This window comes from Arvicanthis niloticus, chromosome 18, assembly GCF_011762505.2.
Source record: "Arvicanthis niloticus isolate mArvNil1 chromosome 18, mArvNil1.pat.X, whole genome shotgun sequence".
NCBI classification, from domain to species: Eukaryota; Metazoa; Chordata; class Mammalia; order Rodentia; family Muridae; genus Arvicanthis; species Arvicanthis niloticus.
In genome coordinates this window covers 9,392,690-9,409,524 of record NC_047675.1, presented here as the reverse complement: position 1 = coordinate 9,409,524, position 16,835 = coordinate 9,392,690, and the positions used below count along the sequence as shown (strand labels likewise).

Here is a 16,835-nt window from a genome sequence, read left to right as displayed (position 1 = left end):
AAAGATAAAAAGAAAACACTACATGACAAATTCACTTATAAATTAACAATGTTAGTAATACCTTAACACAATATTTAATCGGATTTGTGCATGATCATATGGAAAATTTCAAACTGATCATAAAGGGCTTAGTTATCTCAACAACAGATAAAAATAAGGGTCTTGAGGACTGATCTCTCTAAAAGGGATTAATGTCAGCTAATGTTTGCTGGAGGAGGAGATGGCCCTCTCTTTAATGGTGTAGCCACTGATAAGTTGCTCAAATAAATAACCTTTCATCCATACTCATGTAAACAACTCTAACTAAATCCAGTGGTTACACACAGTATAATAGAAGAATGATTTGTCAGAAAAAAAATCTCAACAGGAAGAAGGAGAATGAAAGAGGGTAGGGAAGACATTTCTTAGGCATTGTATGCATATATGAAATCATCAAAGAATTAAAATATATTAAAAAGAAAAAGAAACTTCTTGAATAATTTTTAAATTTTCATGTAGTATATATTATAAAACTTTAAATGTTTCTAAGAATTTTTAATAAACTACATTTGATATAGTACGTGGCTGAAATGTATTTTACATGAGAGAGAATTTCAGCAGTTTTAGAATCTTATGAAAAAAATATGTGTACACTGTCTTCCATGTGCTACATGTTCCAGAGACTGTTCCAGATTGTAAGAGCACACAAGGGAAGAAAGACAATGACTGAGTTGATTTGGACTGCCATAACAAAATATCATAAACTGAGAAACACATAAACAATTTATTGGGAAATTTACTTCTCAAGAATGGGGGTAGGAGGGTGGTGGGAATTCCAAAATGAAAATAGCAGCTTAAAAGGCCTCCAGGGGGAACCTGGTTTCTGGTACATACATCTCTGGAGTTTATTTTATAAGACCACTAATTCTTTTCTTTCCTTATAACCTAATCAACTTCTTAAGACTCCCAACTAAATTCTACTAGGAGCCAATATGTCACATAGGAACTTGGGGACACATAAATGTTTGTAGTACAGACATAAAATTTCTTCTCTGTGGAATTTATATACAAAGCAAGCAAAACAAACAACAGAAAATAAATAAGTGAAAATGTCAGCAATTCTGGTCTTAAAGAAAGAAAAATGCTTCTGGATATTTACTCTCTTAAAAAGAACAGGTTAGATCTTCCAGTCTACATCTCTACCTGCAATTGCATATCTGCACTCTTCTGCAACCAGGGACAACAAGGTCTGCATGCTTTCACCTATGATAGCAAATCCTAGAGGCCTGCTACCACCAGGGACTAGGAGGCCAGCCAACGTCAGAGACAACCAGATGGTTAAAGGCAAGTGCAGGAACACAATCAACAAAAGCCAGTGCAATATGGTACCACCAGAATAGGCAGCTTTTCTATTACAGTAAGCCCTGGATATCCTAATACACCTGAAAAACAAGAGTAAGACCTTAAATCTCATGATGATGATAGGACTTTTAAAGAAGAAACAAATAAATTTCTTAAAGAAATATAGGCAAATAGACTTGAGCTGATGAAGAAAATGAATGGAAATGGAAGCAATAAAAAAAAACACACACAACCCCCCCACACAAACACACACACATAAACACACACATACAAACAAACACATATACAAACACACACGAACACACACAAGCACACATACACAAACACACACAGACACACACACAGACAGACAGACAGACACACACACACACACACACACACACACACACACACACACACACACACAAATACTTTCTTTTCAGCACTTCATGGAACTTTCTCCAAAACTGACCAAATACTTAGTCAAAAAACATGTCTCAACTGCCACAAGAAGACAGAGATAACTCCTTATATCTTGTGAGATCACACTAGATTAAAGCTAGACTTCAACAACAGAAACAAGAGAAAGCCTACAATCTCATGGAAACTGAAAAGCTCTATACACAATGACCAGTGAGTCAAAGAAATAATAAAGATATCAAAGACTTTTTTGAATTCAATGAAAATTAGGGCACAACAAACCCAAACTTACGGGATACAATGAAAACCGTGCTAAGAGGAAAGTTCACAGCACTAAGTGTTTTCATAAAGAAATTAGAGAGATCTTACAATAGTAATTTGACAGAACATCTGAAAGCTCTAGAACAAATGAAGATGGACATATACCCAAGTGAAGTAGACAATAGGAAATAAAGTCAAGACCAAAATCAATCAATTAAATAAAGAGAACAATGGGCAGATCCAAGAAATGGCAATGGGCAAAACCAAGAGCTGATCCTACGAAAAAAATTAACAGAAGAGACAAACCCTTAGCCAAAATAACTCAACGGCAGAGAAACAATATCCAAATTTTAAAAATCAGAAATGAAAAGAGACATAACAACAGATACTGAGCAAATTTAAAAAATCAGTTTGTACTCAACAAAATTTAAAAAATCTAAATAGAATGCATGATTTTCTAGACAAATACCTATTACCAAAGTTAAATCAAGACCAAGTAAACTAGGTAACCAGTACTATAACCCCTAAGGAAATAGAAGCAGTCAGTAAAAGTCTCCCAACCAAAAAAGCCTAGGGCAAAATGGCTTTAGTGCAGAATTCTCCCAGCCTTTTAAAGAACAGCTAATACCAATATTCATCAAACTATTCCACAAAATGGAAACATAAGGAAGAATTCCTAACTCATTCTATGAAGCCACAGTCAGTCTGATACCTAAACCACACAAAGACACAACATAGAAATAATTTCAGACCAATTTGTCTTATGAACTTAATGCAAAAATACTCAATAAAATACTTGTAAACCAAATCAAACAAGATACGACAAGTCAATAGCCAACATAAATTAAATGCATAGAAACTTAAAAGCAATCCCACTAAAATCAGGGACAAGTAAAGCTGCAAACTCTTTCCCTATCTAGTCAGTATAGAACTTGAAGTTCTATCTAGAGCAATAAAACAAGAAAAGTGATCAAGGGGATACAAATTGGAAAGGAAAAAGTCAAAGTATCCCTATTCATGGATGATATGATAGTATACATAAGCAACCCAAAAAACTTCTACCAGAGAACTCCTATATCTGATAAACACCTTCAGCAAAGTGGCTGGATAAAAAAAATTAACTCAAAAATTTAAGCATCCCTCCTTTATACAATCTATAAATGGGCAGAGAAAAAAATGATGGAAACAACAACCTTCACAATAGCCACAAATAATATAAAATAGCTTGGTGTAATTCTAACCAATCAAAGTAAAGACCTGTATGACAAGAACTTTAAGTCTCTGAAAAAATAAATTAAGACATCCGAAGATTGGAAGACCTCCCAAGTTCATGGATTAATATAATGAAAACAACCATCTTACCAAACTAATCTACAGATTCAATGAAATTCCCATCAAAATTCCAACACAACTTTTTACAAACCTTGAAAGAGCAATTCTCAATTTTATATGGATAAACAAAACAACCAAGATAGCTAAAACAATACTTGATAAAAGAATTCTGGAGGTATCATCATTCCTGATCTCAAGATGTATCACCGAGCAATAGTAATAAAAGCTGCATGGTGTCCATATCGAACCAGACAGTTGTGTCAATAGAATGGAGTCAAAGACCCAGAAATAAATCTACACACCCATGGACACTTGATTTTTGACAAAGAAGTCAAAAACATAAAATGGAAAAAAGAAAGCATCTTCAACAAATGATGCTGGTCTAACTGGATGTCTGCATGTAGAAGAGTGAAAATTGATTCATATCTATCACCCCGCAAAAAACTCAAGTCCAAGTAGATCAAAGGCCTCAACACAAAACCAGATAGAATAAATTTAATAAAAGAAAGTGGCAAATGGCCTTGAACACATTGGTACAGAGACGATTTTCTGAAGAGAACACCAATGGCTCAGGCTAGAAGATCAACAGTTGATAAATAGGACCTCCTGAGACTGACAAGCTTCTGTAAGGCAAACAACACACTGTCAATAGGATGAAACAGCAGCCTACAAATTGGGGAATGATTTTCACTAACCCTACATTCAACAAAGATCTAATATTTAAAATGTATAAATAAACCAAGAAGCTAGACACAAACAACCCAATTTAAAAATGGGGTACAAAGTTAATGAGAGAATTCTCAACAGAGAAATATCAAATTGCCAAGAAGCACATAAAGAAGTGTTCACTGTCCTTAGTCATCAGGAAAATGCAAATATAAATGACCCTGAGATTCCATCTTACATCTATCAGAATGTCTAAGATCAAAGATTCAAGAGACAGCACATGCTAGCAAAGATGTAGAAAAAGAGAAGTTTCTTCCACTGCTGGAGGGAGAAACGTGTACAACTAGTCTAGAAATCGATCTGGCAGTTTCTCAGATAATTGGAAAAAGTTTGACCTGAAGATCTAGCTCTTAGGCATATAACCAAGAAATGATCTACCATACCAGAAGAACATATGCTCCTTTATTCATGATTTCCAGAAAATGGAATCACCTCAGATACTGCTCAACCGAAGAATGATTGCAGAAATGTGGTTCATTTGCACAATGGAATACTATTCATCTCTTAAAAAACAAGGACATCATAAATTTTGCAGGCAAATGGGTGGAACTAGAAAATATCCTGAGTGAGGTAACCCAGACCCAAAAGGACATGAACTCACTTATAAGTTGATACTAGCCATAAAGTAGAGGATACCCATGCTGCACTCCGCAGACCCAAAGAAGCTAAGTGAGAAGGAAAGCCCAAGCAAGGATGCTTGAATCTTACTTAAAAGGGGGAATAAAATAGTCATAGCAGGTAGACAGAGAGCAGGAACTGGGGGGAGAAGGGATAGAAAGTGGAGATGGGGAATGGAATTAAGGGGTTCAGGATCATGTCTACAGAGAGACAAGGGAGAAGGCCAGAGTGCCAGTACAATGGAGACCTGTAGCTCATGGTGATAAGGGGTTGGGGGCATCTCTAGGACATGCTAGAGACCTGGGATGGGGGATACTCCCAGGAGTCTATGAGGGTGACCTTAGCTGAGCAGGTGGAATATAGAAACTGAAGAGGCCACCTTCTGTAACCACTCAGGACCCCAGTGGAGGGGTAACAACCCCACCCCATCCACAAAACCTTTGACCAAAATTTGTCCTGTCTATAAGAAATGCAGGGACAAAATGGAGCAGAGAATGAAGGAATGGCAAACCAATAACCATCCCAACTTGAGACCCTCCCATAGGCAAGAGCCAATCCCTGACATTATTAATGTTATTCTGTTATGCTTGTATTCAGGAACCTAGCACGACTCTCCTCTGAGAAGCTACACCTAGCAACTGACTGAAACAGATACAGAGGCCAACAGCCAATCATCAGACGACGCCTGGGAACTCTTATAGAAGAGCTAGGAAAGGACTGAGTGTCCTGAATAGGATAGAAACTTCACAGGAAGACCATCAGTGTCAACCCATCTGAACACTGAGGGTTCTCAGAGACTGAATCAGCAATGAAAGAGCATTCATGGGCTGGACCTAGGCCACGCACACACATATGTAGCAGATGTGCAGCTCTATCTTTATGCAAGTCCCCCAATAACTGAAGTGGGGACTGTCCCTAAAGCCGTTGCCTGTCTGCAGAATCTGTTACCCTAACTGGGCTGCCTTGTCTGGTCTCAGTGTGAGAGGATGAACCTAGCCCCCACAGAGACTTGATGTACTATGGTCAGAGGATAGCAAGTGGGAGGTGGCTACACCCTATCAGAGGAGGACAGAGGAAGGTAGAGGGAAGGGACTGTGTGAGGGTAGACTGGGGAAGGTGGAACAGCAATCAGGATGTAAAGTGAATAAAAATAATTAGCAACAACAACAAAAACAATAATAATAATAAAATTTGAATTAAAAGGACAAGTTAGAGAGGGCAGGTCCTGAGGAAGGTGCTTTCTGTAGTGGTAATGTTTGATCTGAGACACAAAGGATAAGTAGCAATCATCATGGACATCTCAGGTACGTGTGAGTGTGAAGAGAGTAGAATGTTGTCTTCTTGAAGGCCGTTAATTACCTGAGGCAGACATCACCATAAGGTACAAGCAGCATAATCAAACCATCAAAATGCCTTGTTGTCAGTTCTCCTACGTCTTTTCTCGAGGAACCTTGAAGTCTCAGTCCAACCTTTCTTCTTCAGAAGCCTAATAGAAGCCAACCCCTTTGTTACATCACTACCATTCACAGAGAAAATCCACAGGACCATGTGTCTCCTAAGTTTCTAAGCAAAGATGGAGTCAGATCAGGTAAATAACATGAAAATCTGTGTTGTTCTTTACTTTTATGACAATTTTTACAGACACCTATGATGACTCTTGACATTCAAAATTACACTTTTATTATAATAAAATGATACTTTATGATAATTTGCAGAACTAAAATATGTAAGACTGGAACAAGTGCTTGAGTTCATAATTAAAAGCCATGTCTATGAAGAGATGCTAACATAAGGTCTATTACAGCTGCTCAGGCCATACTCGGTTTCTTGGGCACAACAATACATTATGACTTTTGCTGGATATGCCAGCACTTAGGCGGCAGAGGAAGGACTATAGTGACAATAAGACCCTGACTGGGAAGGGGATACAAATAATAAATAATCATGAGTTTAAAAAGAGATAGATCACCTAGCATGCAGGAAGTGTTCAATAAATAGGTGAGTCAGAGGGAAAATGGTATGCAAATATGTACATGCAATTTGAGATTACTCCACCTTTATATAGAGAGAACTGAGTAGTGAAGACGAGACTTGAATTATAAACCCTGAAATGACCTCCTAAAAGTTCTTTCATCTGACTATGGTAATCTAAGAAGTGGTACTCACCAGTTTTTACACCAGTGAAGCATTCGATGTTGGAATTGGGAAACCTGAAAGCCTAAGGTGCCCCACCTCAGCCATGGACTTCATTCACACCAAGCTTCAAGCATGATGCTTGTGAGACATGAAAAAGAAGACGCTAACAGTCCTCTCAAGTGCCCCTGGTATGCCTCAATGTTCTCCATGCATTAAATGGCTTCTTCCACACTACAGAAGACAGCCTGAAGGTCCACTCTGCATTTGAAAAACAAACCCAAAACACAATCCAAGAACAATGGGATGTCTGTGTCTACACCCAAGGAAGAGACAGGATTCAGAAAGATGCTAATACAGCAGATTTTACCCTAAGTCTCTAGGAACCACTCTTTGAAAATCAAAGAAAGAGTCTAACTGAGTGTGCTTAGAGAGAAAGCTCCTTACTTTCATTATGTACTTAGACAGTTAGCAAAAGCATTGCACATATATACACATGTAATGTTCTGTGACTAAAACCAGTTTAAAAATCATTGAGCTAATAAAATAAAGGCCTTTGATAAACTGAAAGGTGATCTACCATTGCCATTTTTAAACATCATTGTGGCTGTTTCTTGGTTCCTGTAAAAATTTAAATGCCTACTTTATTGGAAAATTGCTTAATTAGATAATATTTCTCAAGAACAGGCATTGTTCCAAGTCAAAGATTCATTTCAGCTTCTCCAATTCTGTGCAATAAGCACATTTGAAACATGGTTTCAGGGGATGGAGCACAAACAGTTGACTAAACTCTTCCATCACAAATTTAATTCACACAGGGTCAACCCAGTCAGTCCTCTTGAGGAGAGAAAAAAAAAAAAAAATGCATGACATCCTGGTTGCTTTGACGACATGCAAAATAATGTTTCCCGCTTTACTCTGTTGGAAGTGAGAACCCTAAAGTGTCTCAGTTCATTTCCTGGCACTTGGATATCTATTCCAGGGTCATAGTAAAATACTGAAGGGATGCTGAAGATAATAATTGACAACAGGAATCCAACACCATCCAATGTATGTTATTGGTCCTAAAAAGGAAAACAAGTACACAACGCTGTGTGCGGTGAAATCAATAATATGAAGCTGTGTAATGCTTCAAATGCACCAGGCCCAGGTTCAAGTGCTTCACATGTATCAATCATTCCTAATGATGAAATAGTACACTGAAGACCGCGATTTTTCTAGTACAACTGTGGCTCACAGATAGTGTAGAGTGAAAAATTATAAAGGCCATTTTATGAAATATGTGTAGATTTTTCGCCTTACAGAACGCGGAACTGAAAATAAGATTTCAGGCCTTCACATTCCAGGTGAAGGACACTTGCTGGATTACATTCCTCAAGCCTCACCCAAGGCAGGAAGACACATTCCTGACCACAGATAAAAGATGCTGCCACCTAGGTGGGGCTATAGCAGGAAGAAGCAAAGATAGTTAATCTGAAATAGTTGGTAAATGGCAGGATAGGACACAATGGCATGGTAAAAACCACATTTTTGAGAAGAATGAGTGTGCAGAGTGATTTCACATGACTCTAGATCATTTGGGCTAGATTCCTCTGAAATGTTCCACTGTTATTGGTTACCCCTCCCTTGGTCTTCCCAGTGCTATGTTCAAAATTTGTAAGACAATCAATCATGTGTAAGCGCGCGAAAATGCCTTCCTTCCCCCACCCCATGCTATAAAAGACCCTTTAACCCACCACTCTGTGCCAAAACATTGCTCTTGGAGCTAAAGAGCTTGTCGTTTTGACCGCCGGCTTACTTCCCTAATAAAGCCTCTGCTGATTGCATCCAGGTATAGTTTCTTGTGATCTTTGGGTGGTCGCGATTTCCGGAGGCTTGAGGAAGGGTCTCCCGAGTATGGGGGTCTTCAATAGTAAGTCACCTGCCAAAGCTAAATAGTGCAATGATGATTCCAGTCCTGAGATCCAGTATCAGACATGAACATACTATTTTTAGTTTTAGTTTTGAAACTATTATACTAAAATAAAACAAAAGGGAATATTCCAGCAAGGTCCCTGACAATTTTAACTCTACATTTGTACTGGGAATCTCCTTAGAACTTTTTCCTTATTCATATCTCACACCCTAATCTATACCCAAGTATTTGTCTGGAATGCACAGATAAAATTCCAAATGAATCTGACACTATGCAAGACTGAGAGGTGAAGAGCAAATGATGTTAGTCTTAGATCTCCCTTGCAGTCTGCCTCTGATTGGCTACATCACTGTGTTGAAAGATGTAGCTTTGTGAAGTGACACAGTTGCCTCTGGATTTGTACCTTCACTCTCTCCTGTCCCTAATAGCAGCTGACCATAGCACTTGTCATGCTCTGCTTCCTCTTTTCCATAACTGTTATAACACCTCTGAAAATAGATCCTTTTACCAAACTTTCGATTTACCCTTAGAAAATCTAAGCACTGCAAAAAGTTTTAGTCTGGTCTATGAAAGGCTGTCAAACTAACAGTGCAGCAATAACATCTGTTATCTTCCATCCTTAGCAAATTTGGCTCATGAAGTAAATTCCATGACTGTATCAGATCTGCCTTCATAGTGCTCCAATATTGCCATGGATTATGTGCTGATTAGGGTTTATCAACGTTGTCATAAGCCAGGATCATAAGGGAAGAGGGAACTTCGATAGAGAAAAATGCCTCCATCAGATTTTCCTGTAGTTGAGTCTGCTGGGCATCTTCTAGATAAATGACAGATATGGAGGATGGGCTGAAGACCACTATGGGTGGCCTCTCTCAAGGATTCCCACCATAGTGGACTCATTGAATGATCCATGACAGCTTCTACATTTAATACAAAACTCACAGTGAGTGTGACTTTCCAGGCTCATAGCTCCTTCCTTGATCTTATATTAATCTTTCTTGAAGAAGCCAGTAGTAGTGGGAAGGGGGACTCAATTCCCCAATCCTGTGGCCTGTGTGATGGAGTGCTGAGGGAGGCTTGCTACTAAGAGCCAATGCTATTGTTTATTATGTGGTTAAGGTAGTTCACCCCAACCAAGTGAAACACTCGGCTGTGTGAGTCCCAGATAACTCATAGATAGTAACACATATTAGAAATACAGTGCTCTAAAATCTGTGCCCATGGTTGCTTTTGCACACAGAATAAAGAACAATTTATAAAATATCTTTATCTAGCAAAGTATTCTCCAAACAAAATCCCACATTCTCAGTTATATTAACATAACTTTATTAATTCACACTCCAATTCATTCCCACCATCACAGATTACTCCACTTCATTACAATGATGTGAAGTGCTGGTGGCATAGTATTTGTTAGGGAGTTCACAGAGCAGTGTGTTCACAGTTAGCCACTTCCTATGTTAACCTACAGAATGGAGTTCCCTTATCCTTACTGGAGATAATGAGAAAGTTAGTTAGAAAAGGGGGACAGCTCCTTGGGGCATTGCTTGAGTGCAGCAGTGTATTAGCAAACATGAATTTCTGTAGCTGTAGAAAATTTAAGCAACTATTACTTATAACTTTACTGTGAGTCCGAGCAATGACCCGAGACAGGGAGTGCAGTGTATGAATATTACCAGAGGCAAGAAAAACAAATAATACATTCTCCTTCTCCTTGCCTTTTATCTTATGTAAAAATCATTTTATCACAAAAGTTCCAGATAAACATCAAGGCATAATAAAACTTGATAAGATAATTGTTTGATGATACCACTGTATTTTTTAAATCAAAATAAGCAAAAGAATTAAAGTTAATTGTAACAACTTTCTGGGTATATGCAGAATGGTTGCAGGACAAACTCAATATTATATCCCAGTAAGTCTGAAAACACAAATTAGTTTTAATATTATTGTTAAATTTCTCTAGAAACTTTAGGATTCCCAATTAACCTAAAAAAGACTAAAGACACAAAATTGCATTTAAAATGAAATATTAAATGCGAACAAATTATGCTTCTCCAAGGGACAGTTATTTTACTCTTCAAATATTTTATTTGCATTTCAAATTTTACATATGCGGTGGGGTGTGTGATGCTCTTAGAGATTAGAAGAGGGCAATGGATTGGCTGTAACTAGAGGTAGAAGCCATTGTCACCCTTCTGCATGAGTGCTGGGAACTGAACAAGAGTCCTCCATGAGAGCAGTGCGTGCTCTTAACCACCGAGACATCTCTTCTGTCCCTTACTTTCCTTTTATTTTTTTCTACAAGTCTACCAAACATTTTGCAGGACTGTTATATTTATTACAAAATAAAAAACTTAATTCGAGCCAATTGTTTTATTCTTAAACAAATCACAGCAGAATTTGATCAAATATAAAATGGTAGAGTTGTGGTTTTGGAATACAAATCTCAAGCTGCCTTTCTAGAACAATCTCATGCACACATGCTAATTTTCTCAGTATGTAGGTGCTAGAGCTTTAAGGCATTTAAGATTCTACTTGGATTTATTTCCATGTAAGGCTACTATTCATATGTTTACAAATGATTGCAGAAATAAATAAAATTAAGGAAACTCACTTCTAACCTTAAATTGCTTGAGAAAGTCTCATATTAATTGATTCTATTTATCCTGCTTGTTATATAAAAATTATATCTTTGCTGATCAAGGAACCAAGACTTACCTAATAATCCAAACTCTCAAATGAGTTCGTTCCTTGGATAATCCTGTGGAATGGATTTCTGCTTAATGTAATTTCAAGAGATTGATATATTTACTCCGAGAAATTACTAATGATTTAATTCTGAGAAATCTTACACACTGGATCATATCCAACTTCTATATTTTACAACGACCTCATTTTTTTCAACGCTCCCTACTCTTTGTTAAATGAGATGAATGCATACATAAATACATAAATAAATAAATGCCCACATTTGATTCTGAAAATATTTTAGTGCAAATTCACTGCATTTATCTGAAAAAAAATGGAGTCTTAACATTAATCTTAATTTTCTTCAGGTCTGTTTTTCAGACCCCTTTAAAATTGTAGAACTAACATTATTATGGCCTCCTGCCCCAGATATATGCTTAACACCATGAACTATAAAATGATTTCTAAGAAAAAAAATCAAGCAAACCATCAATGTAATACTCGTTAAAAAGAACAAAACATAGGTCCTGACATCAAGGAGATGGAAAATATAATCAGGGAAATTAAGTTAAATTATATAAAACAATTAAGGAAAATTAAGTGTTATGATGTTTAACAGGTTTTCCCAAAATATCTGCAAAATGTTAATAGATGTTTCATTATAAAAAGTTAAAGGTTTCTGTGGTCAAATAAGTTTGGTATATATTTTATAAGACATTACCCTCTTGGCAATTCACAATTCCATTAGCACTTTAATGACTAAAAAGTTTTCCCACATGAAAATGGCTGTATAACTCAGCATATCAATATTTCATTGGAAGCAGTTGTTAAAATTGCCTTCTTAGAAAAGAAAAACATATGTTAAAAGATCTAGGTTCAAAGTTCAACACATTGATATCAAACCTGTAAGTAAACCAACAGTTATTGATCTTCTCTCAATAATAGTTAAAAGTACTGGCTTAAAGAACAAAAGTAAATGTCTAATCAAAATTTATTTAAAAGTCCTTACTTTTTGCCAAAACCTTGTCTAATTATTGCATATTATTTAAAAATGCCAAGCTGGTATAACTGACCCATATGATCAGTGGTCACACTTGGGGGCCACACAGGAGTCACACTCATGTGGACAAAGGAATTATGAGACAGTATTTTGTCCTTGCCCTACAAAGCCCATTAGGTTCCAAGCATGTCCAGGCTATCTCTTTAACTGTCCTTATCTATGGTATATCAGCTGTCTTCTTGTTTGGTGAAGACATAAACCATCATCTACTGGTCTAGTCTACAAAGAGAAGGATCAATACAGAGGAAAATGTCTTCAGTTCTTCCAAGATGGAACAAGTGGTAAAAGAAAGGCTAAAGATTCATAAACTCCTCCAAACCTCAAGTCACCACACTGTCCACTAGCCATAATGGTAAAAGTCATAGTTACATGAAATGTCCAACAGGAAGGTATAGCCAGACACTACAGTGATTAGTATATTTTTTTAGCAGCCCTAGGGGCTGCACTCCCAATACTTAAACCCATAAGCTTTACTATTTAGAAATCATTTCCCATAATGATTTTCTCCTTATAATAAAAATGGTACTCAGTTGTTGGCTCAATTCAACAGTGCAATGACCCCTGCAACCAAGAGAGGCAGGCCCACTATTGTTTTAACCTAAAAATTCAAAGACAGTTAAATTCTTTTCTCCCCTTCTTTGTAAGCCATCTGGGAGGGATCTCACAATGTAATTCTTCCCACCAAAGCATCTATCAAAGTGCCAGAAATTAGATCCTGGTTTCATCACTCCCAAAAACAGCTTTGGAGGTCTGAGTTAAAATAAGGAGGAGCCAAATACTTTTGAAAGCCTGTTGAGAAATTTCAATGGGCTTTGATTTAGATGCTTCAAAACAAAATTGTGTTTTGGCTAATTCTGGTCCTCTATATACAGACTATAATACTAAAACTCTAGCTATATTTCTCCCATCCGGGCACCTACCAATGACCTCCTTTCATCCTTACATCTGGAAGTTATACAAATAAAACCCTGGGAAATGTTTGGTGAGGTGTTTTAATGGACGGGTACTCCATAATATCCCCATTTAGCGGGAAGAAGCCATACTGGTCAGCATACTGGTTCTATGATGAAAATCAGAGTTCTTCAGAGAGGAAATTGATGACAACAGGAGGGAGAAATTGGGTAGGCTGTTTTAAAAGTTTTAAAAAAGAGTTTTTAAAAAGAGTCAGTTTATTCTTGACTGAACTTTAGAAAAGTCCTTGGGCTTCTTGGCAGCTTCCTTCTTGCCAGAGACCAGAAAGGCCAGGAGTGTTGGGGGCTCTGATCCCTGATCAAGTTGCAAAAGATTTAGGGTTACCTCTTCAGAGAGTGCAATGTCAGAGTAGTCATAAGTCTCATTAAGAAAGTTAAAAACTCCTGTGTCTTCTCTTGGGGCTCTTTTCCTTCTGTTGGTTTGCCTTGTTCAACTTTGATGTGATGGCTTACATTTTATCTTACTATATTCTATTTTGTTATGTTTGTTGTTATCTCTTTTCTTTTCTAATGAGAGACAGAAAGGGCATGGATTTGGATGAAAGGGGATGTGGCGAGGAACTGGGAGTAGAGGGATGGGCAACTGTAATTAGTATATAATATGTGGAAAAATAGATTTTAATAAAAATAAAAAATAAAATAACTTTAGAAGTTAAGAAAAATAACTCCTGAGAATTACAGCCCGACTATCATGAAATGTTTCTCTTCTAGACTCTAAGAGAATTGCTCATACTTTGTTGTCTTTAATCACACACACAAACAAAATTTAAATTTCGAAGTGGAAGAAAAAACTCTTTCAATTAACTGCCATATTTTAAGAGTTATTAACATTTGCACATTTGGCGTTAAATTTCTTTTCCCCTTGATTTTATTTTATTTGTATATTTGTTTTGTTTGCATGTGTGTCTGTGCAGCATGTGTATATGAGGACAGCGGAAGCCAGAAGAGGGGCTAGGACCATCTGGGACTGGAGCTGCACAGTTGTGAGCTATGATGTAGGAGCTGGATTTGGTAAGTAAGAACCAAACCTTGGTCCTTTGGAAGAGCAGCCAGTGCTCTAACCACTGAGAAATCTCTCCAGCCCCTGGCCCACACTTCTTACTCTAATTGTGATGGGACATTGCTTTTATGAGTGGTTCCCAACCTTTCCTAATTCTGTGACCCTTTAAAACAGTTCTTCAAGTTGTGGTGACACTGAAAGATAAGATTCATTTTGTTGCTATTTCAAAACTGTAATTTTGCTACTGTTATGAATTATAATGTAAATATTTTTAGAGATAGTGCTTTGCCAGAGGAGTCATGACCCACGGGTGGAGGGCTACTGCTTTATATCTCTTCTCTCTCTCTATCCTTCATTCTTGTTCTCTTTTCTCTCATTTGAAGTAGATTGCTCTCAATGCTGGCTCATCTTTAAGTGTAGCTGGAATTAAAGGTGTGTATATTTTGATGTTTTATGGTACTCATGACACTTTATCAAGTTTACTTTATTTTCTATAAGGTGCTCATCACTTAAGAAGATTGTGTTTGTTAAAAAGAGTAGGCAAGAAGTAATGACAAACACAGAGCACATGTTTACTGTGTGATTATGCTAGATGCTCACTTAATACATTTTAGTAAACATTGTTTTAAAGGAGTTTAAACTTTATTGTAAAGAGTTAAGTTGTTACCGGAGAGGAAAATATTCTCACAAAGAAACAAATAAACCATACAAATTACTCATCTGATAATCAACTGAAGACATTGTGTTACTTCCGGGGTTTTAGTCCAAACTGCACTGTGGTGAACATACAACAGCATGCCTTTCCAACTTTTATCCCTAAATTTGAAAGATAAAATTCAATCTGAGGGAAATTCCTAGAAAAGGAAAGATAGCATTCAGCTGTTGCCAGATAAAGAAAAAAAAATTAGCACTGGCTCCATGCTAAAGTTAGAGGACCAGAGAAACAGGAGATTGACCAGAAAGGAGAGTCCCAGATGGGGCTCCAGAATGCAAAGCCCCAGACAAATTCTCAAGAACTTTCTAAAAACGCAAATTCAGGGATTAGCCACGCTGGCTAAGTTTTCCTCTGTGTACAGACTAGCAATCTGCAGTTTAGTCTTCCCTCTGATTCTGAGGAGGCTTGTGTCTGAGAAGACTGGCTTGGATTATGAGTGGGAGACAATCCCAGGGCTCCAAGTGCCAATGATGTACACACCCATACTAGAGCTCAGAGAGGAGACGTGTCATATAACTGACCTGGAATCTTCTTTTTGATGCCTTTTCTTGCTTTCAGGTTTTAGTTGTACTTTAGTGAACATCTTTCTAGTCCAAAAATCATTTCTCACCTTTTAATTTCTCCTTTCTATCTACCCTCTAAGCCAAGCAGCACCAAGTTTCTAACCCTTCCTCAGCTTCTCCGATTCCCACCTTTTAGTCCTGCACAGGTGAGCTTTCAGCTTGAAAGCTCCTCAGGGAAGGCACTTTGTCTGGCACAATTCCATCTAATGTTAACTACCATGTACTCTTACAGAGATTCATTAATGATAAATGATAAATAGCCCAGAACTGAGTTTTTAATAGTAGGACTCTTTGGCCATTAAATATAAAACAGTTATGAATACATGCATAGCTAGGGGCTCCCTTTGCAGACTCAGAACTCAGCCATCCATGAGAACACGCTGTGTCTCTCTACTTAAAAACACTCCTCTTTCAGAAAAAAATTATCTTACTTCCAATAGACATTATGTGTAAAAGAATAAAATATTAGCCGCCCACAAAAATTATGCGCCTACTTTTAGATAGTTGCATCATTTGCTTTTAGTGGTTTCATCAAATTTATGAAAAGAAATGAGGGGGGTTGGGATAGTGTGACATGTCCTTACAGTGACCCGAGACTACTCACTGCTTGGCTTCCCACTGCCCGATCCAGTTGCAAAAGTTTCATTAGACCATGGCCACAAGGATCAACAGCAGACACCCCAGGGCAGTGAGGACCCCAGCAGGATTTACAAGACATGTGAAAAGATCTTGTAACAGCTATGAATCCATGCTTAATAAGACAGATTCACGCTCCATGGCCTTGAGCTGTGGTGTTCTGCCTCTCTGCCAGGGGTCCCTAGGGCACTAAGGGCATGCCACTCAGGGCAGGGGACAGAAGGCAGAACAAAGACACTTGCCATGATTTTTTCTTGGTAAAAAGTAGTATATAACCTTTAAAATATTTATATCAATATATAAAGCTATACATATTCCTTGTCATAACAATTATTATTCATTACATCGTGTTTACTTAAAGATATATAAATTATATTCAAATGTATACTAGAATCATATTTATCAAATTTACATAAAAGAAAAACAAATATGTGTACAAGGTCACAAACACCAAACACTTAAGGGAGACAAAAA

The 16,835-nt window shown here is 37.4% G+C and overlaps 1 protein-coding gene across 8 annotated transcripts in view; it reads right to left on the bottom strand.

Moving 5' to 3' along the window:
• Inpp4b (inositol polyphosphate-4-phosphatase type II B) overlaps window positions 1–16,835 on the bottom strand; it is a 702,669-nt gene that overhangs the window by 401,682 nt on the left and 284,152 nt on the right. The window contains exon 1 of one of the 8 annotated variants that reach the window (XM_076915451.1): window positions 6,037–6,165. The exons of 6 other annotated variants lie outside the window; for them this stretch is intronic. The gene's annotated coding sequence lies outside the window, so the exon portion shown is untranslated. Of the gene's footprint in view, window positions 1–6,036; window positions 6,166–16,835 lie in introns of those variants that run through there. One more of the 8 variants, XM_076915454.1, reaches the window with a different exon arrangement.